Source organism: Zootermopsis nevadensis, unplaced genomic scaffold (genome assembly GCF_977971745.1).
Source record: "Zootermopsis nevadensis isolate Lab colony 2312 unplaced genomic scaffold, Znev_1.0 Znev_ptg000040l, whole genome shotgun sequence".
NCBI classification, from domain to species: Eukaryota; Metazoa; Arthropoda; class Insecta; order Blattodea; family Termopsidae; genus Zootermopsis; species Zootermopsis nevadensis.
The window spans coordinates 1,183,021-1,201,730 of record NW_028259172.1 but is presented as its reverse complement, the minus strand read 5'-3'; the positions used below and the strand labels follow the sequence as shown (position 1 = coordinate 1,201,730).

Genomic DNA, 18,710 nt, shown 5'->3' with positions numbered 1-18,710 from the left:
ATTTCTGCTGCACTGAGGATAACAATATCCAGGCAGATAAGACGTAAAATATTACCAAGCTTATTATCCCAGATTGAGGAGAAACATAGGAGTAATATTCCTATTAATCAGATATTAACAAACCTTAAATGGAACCTAACGAGGTGAATATATATTTAGAGACAGAATTATTTCGCAGTAGAGTAAGAGTGTGATGATGAATCGTAAGTATATTGTTTACCATATGCGTGCAAGCTGTCAACCTTCATTATTTTCCCATCAGACTGCGCCCTGTCTTCCGTTGTTTTCTTAATTAAATTTTTGAGATGATAAAGTTGCGTCATATTGTGATAAATATATATTTGTTTAAATCTTTGTCCGTCTAATCACAATTTAAAATTTAAACACGGCAATACTTCCAGATAGTTGGAACTCTCAATTCTGGCTGATACAAAAACATTCATCCACAAAAAGTTCATATTAAACACGACGTACATATATAGAACAACTTCGAATATGTTATTAAAATGGAATCTGGAAGAGAACATCATTGATATATGATAAACATCTGACTAAAATACAATAATATATATAAAAAAGTTGCATTTTTAGAAATTATATTTAAGTTTATATAATTTTATACACCTGAAGATAATTCATCCAAGAACTGAAACACGTCGTGAGAAAAAAATGATGTTCTAGTGTAAATCGAATGTTTCGATAGAGAACGTCATATGGTATTTTAAATATTTTAAATTTTAAATTGAGATTAGACGGACAAGATTTAAACAAATATAATTAAATTTTGTCAAAATTCTTACAAGCAATCCATCCAGATAAATTCTGGCCTAGTGTACCACTGAAATAGGTTTTTTTTTATTTATTTAAGACCATATTAAACAGTCCAATGTGATAAGAGTTCATTTCAGATATCAAATCATCATGGAAAATGTGGGCATTTCTGTATCGTGAATTGACAGGAAAAGATCAAAAGTTATTCATACAGCTAACTCAGTCTAGAAATAACTTCACAGACCCTGCGTCGAGGAACGAAGAGTCGGGTCGTACAACACGACTACAAAACTGAGGGTTCGGGCCTAAAGAAACCTGAAATAACTGAAAATAAATGTAAAGTAGTTACGTATATAAAGACAGATTTTTACAAAAACTTTACGTCCAGGTAAATGGGTTCATTCTCAAGAACAGAGCTTTCATTTGACATTCTAAGCTTAAAAATGCAATAAATACACTGTATTTTGTAACAAGGATCACTTTATATACACGCGCGTAGACCACGGGAATTTAGATGTCGTACCTAAAACATTAATGGTTTAGTTGTATGCTAGTGGCCAGCTCGAACGCACATAAGCCATAATGCAAGGCCAAGAAAGGTTAATATTTAAATGCTCTCTCTTCCCAGCTTTTATCTCAAATTATTATACACATACAAAAATTACCTTTCTGAAACGATTCATCCCAAGTCCCTGGATCAATCGTGATCAGCAACTTAACAACATCCTCAACCAGCAACGAACGGTCCACCACTTTCAGCACGGGCCTGAAATAACATCGAACATTTTCATCAGTACACGCACGGCTCTTTATAAAGAATAAATCGAACCAGACCATTCCACAAATGCCCAAGTTTATACAATTTATACGCAGTAGTCTCTTGTAACTGGTCCCACAAAAACTATCCTTAATCGCCCTGATGACGGAGGCAGCACGACCTCCGAAACGTTGATTAACATCGACCAGACTACACGGCGCAACAACCCAGAAGACGGAAATCTTTATCTTTAATTGAATTTATTGAATACGTAAATATTCGACTTAGAAGCAATCTGATTGGCCATATGATACAAACATATCATTTATTAAAATTTTTATCATTAATATAAAAATGGGACCCTGTGGAACCAAGGGATCACTGTACTTGTATTCAAACATGCAGTTTAAGAAATATTTTATCCAATTTGTTGCTTTACTACAAACAGGATTCAACTGTAACTGCTAGAATAAGAACCAATCACATCACAGACTTCAATAAATTCGAATCCCAATATCAAAAAAAATGCAATCCTGATTCAGCATTATAAAGTTTTTACGTGCACGTGTGTGTACGTATTTTCTCTTTTTTCACAGAGTACAACAAGTTTAACAACATTTTATTAGCAAAACAGAATTCTAATAATATTTTCTATTCTTCTTACAATAATTTAAAAATGTACGTCTGTCATATTCATCTGTGGTCTTAACTGATTCTGTTTTTAGGCAGCGCAGATTACGGTCCATTGCAGGATCTTCATATAATTCCTTTAACTCTGGACCCAACGGGACGATATATTCATTTTTACAAACCTCCCCGAAAGACAAAATCATTACTTGAGGTGATTACCTAAAACTCAAAATTTAATTAACATATACTACAGTAACTTATGAATATACAATCAAATTAGGCCAAACAGATGAACACAAAATTTTTAAGACTCGACACTGACAAAATAAGAATCGTATGGAAAAACACAAGACTAGTAAAAGATTAGCAAAGTTATGTTTTATAATTATGCGCTGTGCTGCTTCCAATTCCTATTTGCACACTTAACACAACGAAATGTCTACAAAGTCAAACTACAGAAGTAAGATTCTACTGCTGTGGGGTCTGTGAATTCTCTTCCATCTTGTGTTCGGATTTCTCGTCGTAAATATCTGAAGAAGATTTGTAGGTCTGAAGTACGTAAAAATACGTAAGGAGGATAAAGCACCATGTCAGAACTGATATAAAATTTACAGATGAGAATTAAAATTCATTTTAATTACAGCAGAATGGGATTCAATGAATTTAAGACAAGCACGCAAAAAACATTACGCAACACTTAAAAATGGATAATCTGAATAACGACGAGAAGAATCTGTTTACGTAAACTATTATAAAATACAGTTTAAAATTATAAATTTAATTATGGCACTAATATCGTATAAGTATTAGGATGAGCAAAGCAGCAAGAACTACTCGCATCGCCGTAGCATGTGATTCCAAGTGAAGCAGATCATAGAAACCCTGTCGCAAGGGCCCTGACATATAATAGTTGTTTCTGGTCCACATGGAGACAGAGGGCGTGAGCTGCACGATAATTGGACTGGTAGCGGAGTGCGGCGTACAAAGTGAGAGTGTGGGCGTGAGAACCGTAAGACAAAAGCCTCTTAGGAAATTCTATTATATTCCAGTGGTATTAATCAGCCGAGGCAAATATTTCGGAAACGCGTACACTACAATATTTATACTCAGATTCTCTACATACGAAACTGTAATCCTGTCACCTTTGAAATGAAACTGCAATGAGCTCTCTAGCCAAATAAGACTCTTATTTGCTACAGATTTCTGGGTTACGCTGGGCGAACTATTACGTTTTTCCTCGAGGTACAGGTTATAATTTGAAAGGCGATCATCCCATAATCAATTATGCTGCAAGGGGCTTTAGTATTTCATCCATTCTGTTAACCTGCCAGAATATCATCTCCAGTGCGTAAGTTCCTTCAACCGCAGTAACAGGCTCTAAAATTAATGACACCAGATTCACTTACTAAATTGTGGGTTGTGAAAGATAAAGCAGTCTTTTTTTTTAAATTCGACGTCTTTCAGATTGTCATTTCTTGAGAGACAAATTTAGAAAATGTTTTCTTTGGGGTATTTTCAAACTACAGTGAAACCTCTATCTATCGTTCCCGGAACTATCGTTTTCCCGGATGCATCGTCCGTTTTGTTCGGTCCCGAATACATCCCATATAAAATAATGTTACATTTTCCCGCTTCTATCGTTCCTCGAACTATCGTTTTATCGCATCGATCGTTCAAAAATCTTAGTCCCGGCCAACAATTTTCCCGCAATGATCGTTTCTGAGAAATTAAAATGCTGGGTTTTGAGATAAATTAATACCGAAAGACGCACAATGTTTTTGGAATACACAGTAGCGGTAACCTGTTATGTCGCCCAACCAGCACAGATCCTTTTGGAATGAGGGGTCAGCGGTGCAGGGGTGATAGTATGCTTTTATTATAAGTACAAAGGAAAGGCTGGCGGCACTTTTCATTCTTCTGGTTCATCTCGTTTCCAGTGGTTCAGTGTCTTCTACGGCTACGTTTCGTCGTGTTCGGCAGTAACAGTACTTCCATTCTTCCTGTTATTGTTCCAGTCTATACTTTTGTTGTTGTTCCCGTAAATATTTTGTTATTCCTCTTACTCCTGTTAATTATTTTGTTATTATTCCTGTACCATGTCTCGCCCACTAAAGCAAGTCAGAACTCTTCAAGAAAGATTAAAAATCATAGAAGAAGTGGAGAAGAATCCATTTGAAAAAAGAATCGACATTGCTAAACGCCTTGGATTAGCACCATCTACTTTAAATTCAATAGTTGCAAAGAAGAAAGAAATCCGAAAACAAACTGACAAGTGCGGTAATTCATGCAAAAAAAGGAAATCTGGAAGAAAATCAACTTTCAGTGAGCTAGAAAGTGTCCTCTTCACTTGGTACCAGCAATCGCGGGCCTCAGGAATTCCTGTTGATGGCAACATCTTGCGGGAAAAAGCCAAGACGATAGCCGCAAGACTGAATATTGAAAATTTTGCAGCGTCGAATGGCTGGATTAGTAGGTTTAAAGAACGACATGGTATGGTCTACAAGAAGTTAGCCGGCGAAAGTGCTGCTGTGGATGTGGAAGTAACGGAGCTGTGGCTCGAGAGACTGCCAACACTGCTGGAGGGATATGAGCCGCGGGACATTTATAATGCGGATGAGACCGGACTTTTCTACAACGCCCTCCCGGATAGGACTCTGGCATTGAAAGGTGAATCTTGCCACGGGGGAATACGTGCAAAACACCGAATTACTGTTCTTCTGTGTGTTAACAGTGACGGTAGTGACAAACGGGTTCCGATTGTAGTTGGAAAATCACGAAAACCGTGTTGTTTCAAAAACATGAAAAAACTTCCGGTGAAATATCACGCCAACAAAAAGGCTTGGATGACAACAGACATCTTTACGGCGTTTTTAAGTTCGCTATTGCAGAACGTGGCAAGAAAATTAGAACACAGAGGATTACGTTGTCACCTTTCAATAATTCTGTCATCGTCATCCACAATCATAACAGAAGCCTTGCGGACACTACTCTGATTGAAATCCTTGCTGAAGAAGTGATACTGCGTTGTTACCCAGCCCACGTACACATGAGTCGGGTCCTGTCCAGGGAAGATCCTTACACCACAGAAGTACTCGTTGATGAGTCGAATATCTCGTTGCCAATAGATTCCGCTCCTGAGACAGCTGGGACAGACATTACTTTTGGACTTCTGTCTGGGATGGTAGGTGGAATAATTCTCGAGTCCGTCCGAAAGCAATCTGTTTACTCGTTAATTAATTTATATTTATTACTGAAATAAAATTAGCAGAATATGAAGTAACGCACAACTGAATAAGAGGGCAGCTTAGCCCCCCAACTGCAGAATACCAAAAGAATTAGAGACAGTACATGAGAAATTTTATACACAGAGGAACAAAAGTCATATCAAAATTAAACACCATCTGTAACAAGCCCTGAAGATGGATAAGGAAGCCAAAACATAACCTTTTATTAAATAGAAGTCGAATGGATATTTCATGTACCTCTTATTACAACCTTATTGTATAGAAGCTCACCTGCGAGACCCTCGCTCGTGGTGTCCGCACATGTAGTCTACTAGTGCGGCCCATGCAAACTGGTTTTCTCTTAGGACTGATGTCTCCATCCATCCATCTGGAGTTCTTCCCTTCTTCAGACGACCATTGCTTGAATCACGTTTACGAGAGAAGAATCTATGATAAAATTTATATTTTAAAATAATTCGACAGTTCCAATTACATGTCAATTCTACTTTCAGCTCTTATGTCCATGACTTTGTCCTTCCTATCGAAGAGCAACGACAAGATTCAGAAATATTGGTGGCCGAGAAATAGACATCCTGAACCGAATAAACTTGTCAATGTTGCTCTCGAAGTACCTGCTACATAGGTCACAGTCAAGACAGGTTATTCTACGAGATGTTCTAACTGTGAGATGTTGTAAAATGTGCGACAGAAAGCAGCAGAGAGACACGGATCGAGGCCGAGTCCGGCAGAGACATAGTGAGGCATTCGCCGAGGTTGGCATGCATTCCTTGGTGAGAGTTTTGAAAAAAAATATCAAAAATTTTCGAAAAATCAAAAAACGATGGAAATTATCTGAAAAGCGCACAAAACCCAAAAATTTTGAAATTTTTGAAAAAAATGTGAAAGTGGAATTTTTCAAAAATTTTCGGTTTAGTGCGCTTTTTGGACAATTTCCAGCGTTTTTTGATTTTTTAATTTCTTTTCAAAATTTTTCGAAAAATCAAAAAACGCTGGAAATTGTCTGAAAAGCGCACAAAACCCAAAAATTTTGAAAGTGGAATTTTTCAAAAATTTTCGGTTTTGTGCGCTTTTTGGACAATTTCCAGCGTTTTTTGAATTTTTTTTCCAAAATTTTTCGAAAAATCAAAAAACGCTGGAAATTGTCTGAAAAGCGCACAAAACCCAAAATTTTTGATATTTTTTAAAAAATTTTGAAAGTGGAATTTTTCAAAAATTTTCGGTTTTGTGCGCTCTTTGGACAATTTCCAGCGTTTTTTGATTTTTCGAAAATTTTGAAGAGATTTCAATTTTTTTTCAAATTTCACCCCACCTGATGCCACGTAGGACAGTTCGCCGTCAGACTGTGTCTCTGACGAACGCGGTCTGTGCCTCACACGGTCTCTTCTATAAGCCGAGGTGCGGGATGCAACACGTAAGGCAGATACCGAGAGGGGCATGGCAGGGCACAGGTGATAATTCACTGACGTCTCACCAGTGAAGCTCACGTTCATGCCCAGGGCAGCCTATATGGGATTTGTGGGGGACAAATTCGCATTCGGACTTGTTTTTCCCCGAGTTTTCCAGTTTCTACCTTCAAATATCATTTCACTGACGCTCCATTTTCATTCATGTATCATCTGGGGGTGGCCGATGGGCCAGTTAAGAGCCACAGTCCCACAGAGAGACAGTCACGTCATTGTACAATATTCCCAGCTATCATATAAACAATGTTTAACGTGAACCAAATTATTTCTCCGAGAATATTTTAAGCATTCTCCTAATGTTCAATAGCACGTTTTAGTAACAATATAACATTTAATTATTGTGGGCTTTTAACAGACTTTCATGAAAATTATGCCTTTATAAAAAAACAGAACACTAAATTTGACCACCTCAGTGACTATCAGTTTCTCAAGTACTGTTCTTCGTGGAGTCAGTTCCTTAATATTAAAGTTATATTAAGACATTTCCCTGTTACTTACTAGATTTTGTGGACTGGTTTGAATCTATTATCAAACATTTTAAAACAGCTCCTAAAACACTGAAAACGAACTGAACTGGAGCATGAGATTTCTCTCCAAACTGACCTTATTTCGGTGGTTCAAAGCCGTGGCGTTGAGTAACAAACGCATTAAGAAGTTAAATCACAATTTGTTAGTTTGTGTGTCAATACTCATTTATGAGAGACGACATACGCTAACCAGAAATGAGGACGTCCTCGTCTCTTCTCGTCGTCTTTTAGTGAATCCTGGTTATTAACCATTCCCTGTACACCATTATATCGATTTAAGTCTACGTCACTTGTGGACCGATGCATTTTACCTACAACGGAGACTGTAGACGAGATAAACAATGAATAGATATTGATTAATTTTCAAATGTACTTTCTACTTTTTATAAAAAGGAAAGCTTCTACTGAAAACACAGTACTTTTAAAAGATTTGACACACACAAAAACAAACAGCAGTAGCGATGAATACGCTTACACAGATATGTACTTAATGTTTTGTATTATAATACTGAATTGTAAGTAACACGTCTTCTAGATTGTGATGCTAATAATCCTCCAAAATGTTGGTCGTACAGCGTCAGAAGCCAGAAGACGACGACTGACATCTTCGTTGTCCCCGAAAAACTCAAATCTCAGGCACAAATTATTATTATTCTCTATAAAATAAGCCATGTATTGTGTCGTATTAAAGATGTGGAATGCAGTCATCTGGTTATAAAATCATATAGTCTTACAGGGGGTCAGAGGAACATAGCACCTCCACCTTCTGAGCAGAAATGTATATGAATTCCATCTTTAACAAGTGATATGCTCCCCTGGGACATTATTAATTACTTATAAGACTACACGGTGTCACAACCCAGTAGACGTACATTACAAGTACATCCAACAGCGGAAACCGGTCTGTTCAATTCAAACCGTAAGCAGTTACTTTGTCTTAAAGACGTTACATCACCACAAGAAAAAAGATCGGATTAAGAACGAACTGCCACGAGAGCTTGAACCCACTTCCCTACTTTCAAAACAGTCAAACCTCGTACACCGTTGTAAAACCCAGATGAAAAAGGACAAAACACATTTGTTTAACAAAGAACAGAAACCTATTATGGTAAATAAGTAACAATTTCGCATATGAAATATCACCAAAATACATTTTTTGAACAGTTCTTATTAAGAGCCAAATAACAATAAAAGATGTGAAAAACAGGAATCAACAAAAGTAATAATATCAATGGTTAAATATTTTTTAAAATGCATCAGTCAAATATTATTAATTTATGTTGCGTGCAGTAACTACGTAAATAAAAACAATTTTTTTAAAATAAATTCAATTAGTTACAAATAATATTTTTTATATAAAATGACCACATGAGTTCTCTTAACGTCATAGAGCATATAAATTTAAATTTTTCAATCTTTCGGCCTATGACCGTGCCACACTGGAAATACGTTTGATATTAGACATGCGACGAAAGGCAGTTCCACGTTCTTCAAATTAAAACATGTCTTTATGTGCTCGTACTGTTCTGAGACATCACGTCATCAAAGTAATATAATATAATTTCATTTTGAGTTACAACAAATACTTTTCAATCAGATAATATATGCAGTAAGCGTGAAATTCAGTCGACTGCCTTTGCAAATGCAACAGTAATTTAACCACGTTTAGAACAACCACGAATACCTACCTCGTTCTAACGTACCATTCATTTGTGCATTTTCCAGTTTGTCGTATGTGACGTTCCGTGAGAGCGAGCCTCTCCTCGGACGTCCGGACGGTTTATGCTTCAGTTTGCTTGCAGAAGGTTCTGGTGATGGTCCATTCATTATAAGTTCATCTGCTTCAACACAGCATCTTCTGAATAACCACGCTGGAGGCCTAATAGAAACAGACTTGAAGTAAGCCAAGACTCTCTTAACTACAGGGTTATTACACAAGACCATATGGATAGTTCTGAAGCCACGAGTGCGTCATTAAACTCGTTACAAAGAAACAAAGGTCTTATTAATGGACAAGGCGAGTGCTGCAACCTATATCCTGCACTGGTAACTACTGACAAGTGTGAAGACAGTTTCTTATTCCCAGCAAATCACTCCTTGATTTGTATTTATAAAATGATTTCATTTATGACTTCTCAGCTCTATAAAGAAACAAGTGTTGATGAGATTTCACTCCATGGTTTTCCTTCTTTGTCACTTTTCACACACTCAGTTCAATGTAATTTCTCTAGAACAGCATTTTCAGCCCAATGTGGCCATCATCAGGTTCAATTCCCTGCATTGGGGATCATATCCATCGATTAATGTGATTCGTAGTGTATAAATCACATTCTGTGTGAGTTATTTCAAAAGGCAGTTTGATTATTAGTCATCAAAATACAACAGAAATGGTCACAGAAGATCTACTGTAAAATAACTTATGAGACATCGCTCTGTAGCTACAAAAATCAAAATAAGGTCATCGCCAACTCTCACTTTCTCACCCAAACTTGAAATTAGCTTATTATCAGTATTCATATGCTGACATAACACAATTTGATTCATCAAATGATCTATTAAATCATTACAGCATTTCCCTAGTCTTCATTTGAAACAATTAAGAATAACTCCAGCAGCTACTGTGACATGATATATAACCAAGTTTTATTATACAATAAAATCCTCTCGAACTATCCACAAGCGTGGAGATGACTTGAGGAAGAACGAGAAGATGTAACTGACTCCTAGGTTGCTTTTATGGTACAGGTATAACATCGTATAAATGTTAAAATATTGAAAAAGAACACAACTGGCAACACTGTACAATGTATATTTCTACTATGGTAAATACAACTATATTTCTCAATATTTTCCTTATGCTTCCATAATCAGGGCAATGAGTGATCATCAGTTATGGATCACAACACTTAAACATTTATTTAATTTATAAATTCTATTACCTTTATCATTCGTAACTGAACCCCTTCATCTGTTTGTGGGCCACCGAAACATACACATTAGATATTTTCCTGGAGTAGCTGAGACAGGAATATTTCCAGCTAAATGTCCATAAGCTATGAGTTTCTGAAATGAATAAGTTTGATTTACAAATGTATGTAGCATGAGAATAAAATCTGTACTTTGCAAAACACACAAGTTCAGTAAAAAGTTATGTACCTGAAGACAATCTGCTCTGACATGCCAATCCAAATGGAAGAAAGTATTTCTCTGCTGTAATGATATTGGCTTCATCATTCTTTGGTAATGGTAAGGCAGATGATGGATTAGGGGCATCCTGACCTGCACCTTTCAGTTCGTTTCGTATCTACAATGTAAGGTTATGACAATTAATCAGGAAAATTAACCAAGATTAAGAGCTACTACAATTAATGAAAACTTGACATAAAGATATCAACTATTCAATCACATGCAATGCAAAACTACGAGGGTCGCTCATTAAGTAATGCCCCACATTTTTTTTCTCAGCCAATAATGAAGATAGAAAAGTGCACTTTTACATGCTTGAGATTTGATGTTTCCCGCGTTCGTGTACGGAGTTTCAAATGATTCCAACCGAAGGCGGAGCTGTAGTGAACTGTTAAAATGGCGTCTGTGAACGACTCTCGTTACAAGCAACGAGCTATAATTGAATTCTTTGTTGCTGAAAAAGAAACTGTGGTGAACATTCATAAACGTTTGTGTGCTGTGTATGGAAGCTGTGCAGTCGATAGGAGCACCGTTGGTCGCTGGGCTAAGAGAGTTAAAGCTTCAGGAAGTGAAGAAACCGAGCTCCGTGATCTGCCGCGCTCTGGGCGTCCTGTCACAGTCACCACTCCAGACATGTTGAACCGCGCGGATGCCATTATTCGTGAGGATCGGCGCATCACAACTCGACAATTGGCCCAACAGCTTTCAGTCAGTAATGGAAGTGTAATTGCAATTATCCGGGCTCTCGGATATTCGAAGGTGTGCGCAAGATGGGTTCCACGAAGTCTCACAGCAGACCACAGGATTCAAAGGAAAACGATTTCTTCTGAATTGTTGGAGCGTTTTGATGCTGAGGGAGAGGTCTTTCTGTCCCGGATCATTACAGGTGACGAAACCTGGATACACCACTTTGAGCCGGAGACAAAAAGGCAGTTAATGGAGTGGCATCAACCTCTATCACCGAGAAAGAAGAAATTCAAGTCAACTCCCTCCGCCGGAAAAGTCATGATGACTGTCTTTTGGGACAGTGATGGGGTCATTCTTGTGGATGTGATGCCAAGAGGTGCGACCATCAATTCAGACGCGTACATTATGACCCTGGAAACCCTCAAGAAGCGTTTCCGACGAGTTCGGCCTCACAAGCATCCAGCAGAAATTTTGCTCCTGCATGACAATGCACGCCCTCACACAAGTCCGAGAACCCGGGAAGAAATCACCAAATTGGGTTGGACGGTGATGCTCCATCCACCCTCCGACTTCCATCTCTTTGGGCCACTTAAAGACGCTATCCACGGAACAAGGTTTGAAGATGACGAGAGCGTGATTCAAGCAGTGAGGACATGGCTACGTGCACAGGACAAGAGCTGGTACCGGCAAAGCATGCATGCACTTGTTCCACGCTGGCGTAAAACCGTACAAGTTGATGGGGACTATGTGGAAAAATAGTATGTGTAAAGGAAACATTGATTTATATTGTCACTAAATTTGAGCCAACTTGAATAAATATGTTCTGAGGAAAAAAATGTGGGGCATTACTTAATGAGCGACCCTCGTACTTACAGTATAACCGCCACTTACTGTGTTCAATCAAAGTGTTTTTAAATAAATTTTGTTAATATAATTCGAAACAGTACGAGCAACTTACCAAGCACGTTTCAACTGGGAGTGGTGCGACAACTTTATATCTTGGTCGCTGAGAGCCCTCACAATAAACATTTCTTTGGTTTAAAAGTCCTTTGCATCGTTACCTAAAAGAATAACAATAACATTCTTCAAATGTAACGTACTAAATAATATCAATCAGTTTACGACGACATTATTCTCATCAATAAACACAGGCAGCCATTTTGAACGGAACTAATATCGTAGTGAAATTTGAAACTATTGTTCCTTAATTCGGCAAATATTCTCAATGTCACACTGATAGAATTTAAGTACTGTAACATGTATGTTTTTTATAATGTGAAAACATATGTCTTAATAACACGCTTTATTATACGGTCAGTTTGTCGATTTACTTTCATTACCAACATTCAAGCATGGAAGTTCCTTTCATTTTAACTAATGTTTCAATGCAACTCTTTCACAAACTAAACATTTTCTAGCAGTTATAGGCACAGTGGAATATCTGAAATTCATATAACTCAATATCTTGTCTTGCAATATTTCACTTAGTGAGACATTATCCCTAAAGTATACATGCCTTCGTTTACCACGTTGGTCACAGTGGATGGTGACCTTACGTACGAAATAAACATTGATGTTTTAAGTGTTAATTCTAAAATGATTATACATATCATTGTATAATATATAGTTACTTATAGTATTTAATACGTATGTACAGGATGAATTACATCTTGTGTGAGGTACACGAAATCCGTCCTGGAACTGGAATTTTTTGTAACAGAATTGGCAGTACTACATAAAGTTTGTATGTGTTGACAAAATATGTCTAGAATATTACAGTGAAATTTATTGTATTATAGTTTGAATTTAAAACACAGAACGTATTGGTTATTTTAGGTTGTACTGGAGACGTGAACATTGCATAGGTCAGGAACAGAGGTGAAGGAACAGCTTTCACCTTTTCAACTTAAGTTATGCTAGTTGTGGTTTATTAGCTTCCCCTCAAAGTTATTATGACAAATTCCAGTGTTATGAAACCTTACTTCGAAGCTTTTATGACCAAATTCTGCCTTATGTGAACTGTCTTTCTGTGGGGTTTTATTCTAAATAAATCAAGTTATTTATTTGCTACCTTGTGACTGAATTCCCTACTGACTCATTTAGAATTGTAAACTGTGAATACTACAAATAAATTTGTTTTCCTCAGTTTTACAAGAAGCCCAGAGGAGGAAGCTGTTCCAGTTGTGAAAGTTATTGCAACTCCAGAGATAAAATCAACCGAAGAGTCTGGGATTGTCCCAGAAAATGTATCCAAATCAAAGAAGAAGAATGAATTCAAGGGGGAAGGTAAGTTCTCTTCCTTTAAATTATTGAAATTTGTTCTGTAGCATAAGAATTTAATATTTCGTTACTGCCTCAGGGTATTTATATGCTAAGTCTGTAGCAGAAGCTGTGTGACTTCAATATAGAGATAGAATTTCATTGTGGGTTTATTTGAGTTGCTATTACAAGTACATTGTTTGGTCATGCAAGGGGCCACTCATTTAAAGTTACAGTGCCATAATTTTATGTTGAAAGTAGAAGATTTCAAGGCTTTAATGACAATTCAGTACTAATGAATAATGAATTGGACAGATGGATGAGGTATGCAAGTCTCAGTTAGGATAACCGGTCTCAGACCAAGATCTGGACCTTGGACCTCCCAAATTTGAAGCACGATTGCTAATCATTTGGCTGCAATTTTTTTATCCATTATATATGGAATTTAAATTGGAGAGATTTGAAGGAAGTGGTTTTCAAAAGATCATATATTGTAGTAAATAAAATGTCTTTATTTTAGAACTCTGAAACTATTTGGGGAGACAGAATAAACTGCGTTAATTGTGCCCTCATCTTCTGTTAAAAGTTATTGTAATTTAAAAGTGTGCAAGGACTTATGAAGTATTACCTGGCCTACATTTCATGTTACGAGTTGACACATTTTAGTCTAGAATTTTGTTTGACGGTAATCTTTCTTCTGGTGTCAGTCTACATAAACTCTTCATTGACACATTTCAGAATTTTAAAAAAAAATATACAGACTTTTAATTCCATAATTATAATTTCTAATGTCAATTTATAATACATAACCCTAAAATATGAGGAGAGATGGAGACTTCCAGTTTCTCCAGAACTCTTGTCAACTCATCTGGCACGCCACAGTTCTTTCCCCAGAAATGATAAACACAAGCCTTAACAAGGTGAAAGCCTTCAAACTTCAGTTTAGTTCAGTGCTTTGTACAGGAGTTTACTCTATTTAGATTTGATATGGGAGTTTACTGTTTTTCAGATAACAGTGCCTTTAATGAAAATAGTAATCACAGTGTGGTTTTGTTTGTTTGTGACAGTACTCTCACAGGAATGCTTTTACTGTCCTCGCGATAACGACTAGATTAACACATAGAAATCACAATGTTATTTGACTTTTGGTAATTGTGATGAGTGATTTACTGTTGGATTGTTAGTATCTAGGACTGATAAAATATATTGTTGTTGGTAACCTTTGGTTTTCAAACTAAAAGATGCCATTGGCTGATGAGCTGAGTCACTTATTCTCTCTGGAAATGAAAAAAGACAAATGACTGTCTGGATCAAATCAGGAGCCAGGTGGTTCCATCAATTTCCAGTGTACAGCTGGAAATATTTACAAATACAGGCGAAGTCTTTTGAGACACGTAAGACTGGAATGAGGAAAGGAACCTCAGTTTCAGTGTCCAGGCTGCCCCCCCCCCTGCGGTTAGAACATAGAAATCAGTTAACGACTACAAAACATAGCAAATTAAATTCATAATTGTGTGCAACAACCAAGACTTAGTATATTTTGAATGTAAATTTAAGTCATATGAAGATATATATTTCTGTTTTTTTGTGATGTATGCTTGTATTGTTCTGATGACAGTGTGTTCCTGTTATAAATGTTTTTGATTCGTCATATTTTAAACTCTCTTATTGCCAAGCTGCATATTTTTAAAAAAAACAACTGAGATGCTTCTTTAAAATTTCATAACGATCACAAGAGACCTTTATGATTTATGAAACAAAACGTAGCACACCAAAAAATATATTGTGTGATAGTGTAATTTATTAAACGAAACAGACATTTTTTTAAAATTAAATAATAAATAACAGAAAAGTAATTTTTAAGCATTAGTCATATAGGAGGCTTACAGAATCTGTCACACTGATTCCATTGTGGTCACTGGTAGGAAAATTGGAGAATACAGGAAGTAATGTTGTATAAACTTAATTGTACGTGGACCATCATCTTATCATTTACAAAGATTATTGATGGTATTAAACTTGTGTGTACAAATGTGGTACCTTTGAAAGAAATTCTCATTATTCTTACATGAAAGAATTTTATTTTCCAGTTACTCATCCATAAATCCATTGAGACACTGTGATTACCAGGTTATAGAAATATGGATAAGAAGACTTTGGTATATGTTACGTAGTCATCGCAGATGTTTAATCGTGTCTCACCGTAACACCAAGGCAACTATCCCATTGTGAAAGAAATCACTGACCAGTCATTTGCGCTCCTTTAGTTATCCGATAAGACGGAAATAACTTTGGTGGTTCAGAAGCTTCCACTCTCGAGACACCCTCACACATTATCACTGGAAGCCTTTTGTTCTATATAGTTCTTATTTCTGTCAAGTAGAATGCTGTTTTCTTACGCATATTGATGGTTATAAGAGTTAATGTAGTGTATTATGTTGTAGACGTCTAGTCGTATTACAAAAAGGATAACGTTCACAAATGGTTTATTTTTATGTTGGATACAAGATTTTTTTTTATCAAAATATGTACCTTCAGTTGCGCCACGATCGCTTCCTTGGACGTCTCGTCAAATTCATTGTTTATTAATAATTTTATCATTTGGTGTTATAGTCTGAGATTCTGACAGTGTTTTAAGTAAATGAGAGAATATGGAAATGCCTTCAGTTTTCTCTGTTCTCAGTGGCTTCCTTCACTAAGTTATTTAATATTTTTTTTGTTTATTTAATGATTCTTTGTCAGTTGTGAAGATTATATTGACAATGTTTAGTGAGAATTGGCAGAATGATTAAGAGGAATGAAATAAGTTTACATAATTGTATTTGTTATGTGTACTGAAACACCATTTTGCAAGGAACTTGCAGTTTTTCTGAAGAACTTACTGCCTTCCTCTCCAGACTGGAATACATTTTCACTAGTGTGCTTTAGGTGTACTCCCAATACACCAGATGAGTTTTCTAATAATACTTTAATTTCGGTGTTAACATATTATTTCCTTAAAGTAAATTTAATCATAGTATCGAAGTGAGATATATATTTCTTGTAGATATATTGAAGAGGAGATTTTACTTCCCAAGAATTACAGAACGTCTGCTGGAAGGCTAATAGTATGAGACGTATGAACTATGGACCAAATGTGGATGAAGATTTGCTTTATCTGGCTTTATCACTAATTTTCTTTCATTCTTATGAGTTATTTTATCGTGCGAACAGACGACGGAAGTTTCACCACATATCGGAATACAAAAATAGAACAGTTTGCTGACAGAACTATTCCATTGTGTGTTACAGAATTTAAAGAAAGCAAACTTTAGCATTCTGACAGAGAGTTTTACCATGGAAAGACACCTTAGGTCTACTGATATTGATTTTCAACTGCCATTGTTTGCCGAGTAGCCGTTGATGGTCAGGAGGTGATGTATCATGGCAGACGAGGCATTTCGGCGTATGACGTGGCGAGAGTTACCGATACAAGAAGAACATGGTGAGGCATATTCTCAGTTCCAGTGTCCGCATCGCCCACATCAAACTAAATACAAAAGCAGCATCCAAATGTCTCCGATTAAAGCCCATTAGAAGAGATACAGGTAAGTTGATGCATACAAACACATACTCATGCATGGATGCATGAGTATGTTCTGTTACTTATTGAAGAATTGAGTTAGCTTCCTCTTGAGTATATGTCATACGGAGACAGATAATATGAAAGGTATATAGAGAGTTACTATTGGGAACAATAATTTATGTAGGATCAGTTCATGGTACGCCTGCATCATATTTTGTCAGTCAGTTTTGGCATTGGGTTTCATTTAAGGTTCTTATGGTGATGGCTGTCTTCTGGGATATTGCGTGGTAGATATTGATCAAAATATCAGAAGAGTTTACTGCCTCCATAACAAAAGCCCTGTTGAAGGAGGCTCTAAGCCCTTCTGTCAGTTTCTACTCAACTCAGAAGACAGCCATATCAAATTTTGATATTTGCAGAGTTTGGTTCATTTAGGCGTTTCTTTATTCAAGGCCTTGAATTAATATATTTAAGTCCTTAGATTCAGTTTAATAAAACTTTGAAAAAAAATGCCACTTCTGTTATAGGTGTCCTGAAAACTCACAATATTTTCATAAGCTCTGATTTTAAGAAACTCGTCGTTAACCTTTGTCAGACACACATCATGGCTTTTGCAGTAGTATATTGTTAAACCATGAACTGCGTAGTTCAAGTCTGACTGGCAGCCTCAAATTATTGACGTTTAAATCCCCTGTTCCTATATCGAAAAAGATCGCGTGCGCTACCAGAGGTGTTGTCCGAGCCTAACTGATGCATTCCTAAATTTATGTAGTGAATATGCTATATGTAAATGAATAACAGTTTTGTGATTGTGATTTCGTTCCATTTCTTGTCTTACCCAAGTTTTCTATTAAAGCGTGATTTTAATTAATTTGAATAATTTGTAAATATTATAAAGGTATTGTGTTTGTGATGTTTTATTGTAGCTGGTGGGTTGCATTGAGATTTTTGCTGGCCTCGTGTTGCACGTAACTGTACTAGTTTTTTTATAGCTTAATTTGCTCTGCATCATTTCATTCATCTTAATGTTGATCCTTTTTCTTTGGAAATACAGCCTTCATCTACGTAATACAACTACTCAGAATCAGGAACTGCAGTTAACTTGAGAATATTAGAAATGGTTACTGAATTTCTAAAAAAACTGTCATATGTCGTAAGTCTACTTACTAAATTACCAGTTGCTGATGTAATTAATTGGAAATGTTTGGTAGCTGGTTTCTTATAGGTGAAGTTGGTAGGAGCTATTTGGTCTTAATATATGTCTGTAGTTCCTGACATTTATAAGAGGGAAGATGTCACTAATGGCAGTACGGAAGTCCTTTTTCCGCTACCACCGTAGCTTCGTATTTCAGGTAATATTTCGCTCGGCAGTGCAGTGTAGTGTGCATCGACGTAGATATACTTCAGACCTGTGGTCGGTAGATGGCAGCAGAGTCTCTTACAGTGCGAATATAACGATCATGGAATATCCCTCGTGCTCCGGAGGTGGCGGGATGTTTCCCCTGATTTTCAGACGTTGCCGTCCCTGCGTATGGGAAGATGGCGGAGCCGTTCTTTAATTTTATTTTATTTAAATTGATGTGTGTCGTCTTTGTGTGAAGGACGTAAAGTGAGAAATAG

General features: G+C 36.6%; 1 protein-coding gene and 2 long non-coding RNA genes across 9 annotated transcripts in view; all 3 read right to left on the bottom strand.

Annotated features, from left to right (window-relative positions):
• Window positions 1–12,533, bottom strand: part of LOC147871761 (uncharacterized) — a 37,419-nt gene extending 24,886 nt beyond the window's left edge. For 2 of the 7 annotated variants that reach the window (XR_015538362.1, XR_015538363.1), the window contains exons 1-6: window positions 12,225–12,524; window positions 10,550–10,697; window positions 10,333–10,456; window positions 9,082–9,272; window positions 5,674–5,829; window positions 1,437–1,537 (exon numbers count right to left, since the gene is read on the bottom strand). This is a non-coding gene — a long non-coding RNA (uncharacterized LOC147871761). Of the gene's footprint in view, window positions 1–1,436; window positions 1,538–5,673; window positions 5,830–9,081; window positions 9,273–10,332; window positions 10,457–10,549; window positions 10,698–12,224 lie in introns of those variants that run through there. The other 5 variants (XR_015538361.1, XR_015538360.1, XR_015538357.1 and 2 more) reach the window with 5 other exon arrangements.
• The window catches only part of LOC147871758 (uncharacterized), a 213,571-nt gene that overhangs the window by 94,331 nt on the left and 100,530 nt on the right, over window positions 1–18,710 (bottom strand). The window lies entirely within an intron of this gene.
• On the bottom strand, window positions 15,305–18,541 carry LOC147871760 (uncharacterized). The gene is made up of 2 exons (XR_015538366.1): window positions 18,258–18,541; window positions 15,305–17,054 (listed from the first exon to the last, which is right to left on the bottom strand). It is a non-coding gene; the product is annotated as an uncharacterized LOC147871760 (long non-coding RNA).